This window comes from Corvus brachyrhynchos, unplaced genomic scaffold (genome assembly GCF_000691975.1).
Source record: "Corvus brachyrhynchos isolate BGI_N302 unplaced genomic scaffold, ASM69197v1 scaffold522, whole genome shotgun sequence".
Taxonomy (NCBI): Eukaryota; Metazoa; Chordata; class Aves; order Passeriformes; family Corvidae; genus Corvus; species Corvus brachyrhynchos.
Window position 1 is genome coordinate 671,629 of NW_008236649.1, and position 2,009 is coordinate 673,637.

General features: G+C 46.3%; 1 long non-coding RNA gene across 1 annotated transcript in view; it reads left to right on the forward strand.

The window, feature by feature from the left end:
* The first annotated feature begins 1,064 nt into the window (after positions 1-1,064).
* Positions 1,065-2,009, forward strand: part of LOC108444843 — a 10,754-nt gene continuing 9,809 nt past the window's right edge. The window contains exon 1 of the long non-coding RNA XR_001859542.1: positions 1,065-1,370. This is a non-coding gene — a long non-coding RNA (uncharacterized LOC108444843). The remainder of the gene's footprint in view (positions 1,371-2,009) is intronic.

The following is a 2,009-nucleotide window of genomic DNA, read 5'->3' on the forward strand; positions in this document are numbered from 1 at the left end:
TATAGCATTACGTTGCTTCTAAATTCTATATATATTTATAGGACTTGATGGTCTTTTCCAACTCAAGATACTCTATGATTCTATGGCATTTGTGTATTTATATATAATTTACATAGTGTATAAATATCCAAGTAACCATTATCTAGATACAGGCAACATTTGCAAAGGAAAAAGCTGTTAAAATACCACAGTCCTGCAGAATCTTGTGTGTTGGAGGAAATCTCATCCCACACTTGTTTGTGCCAGTTCCAGGAGGTTTTTTATTCCTTGTCCTGCAGGTGAGATATGAGGAGTGAAGGGCAGAGGTTATGCTGCTCCAACCATTAATTTCTTGACCTCTGACAGTTTTGGTTTTTTTTAATCACAGCCTTTTCTAAGAACAGACTGTGCAGTATAACTTGCCATACAAAATCCTGGATAGATATGGAGCTGGATTTGTGATGCAGTTACTGGTATTTCATTAACCTTTATCTTGACAAGTGGAAATAACACGCAGTGATTCAGGGGAAATTTTTCACTTGCAGAGAAAAATGGTGCCAAAAGAAAGCAAGTGGGCTACAAATTAATAAATACAAATCTCAATAGCAGTAATCAACTTCCAGCTGGACTTGGCCGCTTGTCTGTGTTTTGGATGCATCAGGGTTGTTGTGATGATGCTTTGTGGGGCACAACAGAGCCATGGCTCAGGAGCCCATGGGTGACCTCAGCCAGCCTAGGGCCAGGGTGGCCCCCCTCCAGGCTCCCTTCTCTGTTTTTTCCCCCCAGGTGAAGACGTGGCCCTCAAGGATTGTCCATCCCACCATGGGCTGTGGCCTCTCCATGCTGTGTCATTTCTTCAGCCTTGTGGTTCCACTGGGCTTAGCTGCTAAAAGGCTTTTGCTCTGCAAAAAGGCTGCTTATAGTCCTGGTCCTGTTGATGTGGATATGCAACCACCAATCCTCCAAAACCTCAGGGAGAACCTTTTGTAGGAGGACCTGAGCAAAATACAGCCTCCCTGTATTTTGCTCAACTCCTCTAGGGCCAGGGTGGCCCCCCTCCAGGCTCCCTTCTCTGTTTTTTCCCCCCAGGTGAAGACGTGGCCCTCAAGGATTGTCCATCCCACCATGGGCTGTGGCCTCTCCATGCTGTGTCATTTCTTCAGCCTTGTTCCACTGGGCTTAGCTGCTAAAAGGCTTTTGCTCTGCAAAAAGGCTGCTTATAGTCCTGGTCCTGTTGATGTGGATATGCAACCACCAATCCTCCAAAACCTCAGGGAGAACCTTTTGTAGGAGGACCTGAGCAAAATACAGCCTCCCTGTATTTTGCTCAACTCCTCAACTGCAGCCTCAATGGTGGCCAGCAGAGTCCCCCGGAGGAGACAACAGAGCTGGTGAGTAATAAGGATAACTGATGTTTTTCCAAGTGAAAACCAGCCTGACTCACCACTATTTTGTTTCTTTTATTGTTATTTGTATTGCTCTGATGCCAGACAGCAGATCTCAGTTATTGAGCCCAGGGTTTTATCACCATATAACAGGAGAAAGTGCTGCTGAAATGCCTCCAGACTAAATCAGTAGGAGGCAAAAAAGAAAAGGCAAAGCCACTTGCTCACTGCTGCCCCGTAATTCAGGGCTGAAAACCCACAATGCCCTACTCCTCACTAAACACCTTCACTCACCCACGGTGGCGTTTTTTCCTGCTGGCCTTGCCTTGCTCTAAGCTGAGGTTTATGAATAGTCAATATCTTTTGTTTTCCAAATAAAAGTTCTGCTGGGTGCACGCGTTCCGGGACCCCTTGTGCTCCAGGGGGAGCACTTGCTGCCGGCAGGGGCTGCTCAGATCCAAAGCTTTTTATCGAGATACTGATCTGAGGCATCAGGAGAGCAAAACATGCCATCAGAAAATGAGCAGGAGCAGGTAGAACACCACAGGTATGGCAGTAGTCACCCCATGCCATTTGCTCTGGCCATGCCATCCTCCAGTGAGCAGCATAGATTTGTACAATCAGCTCCTCTGTTAGATGAAGTCA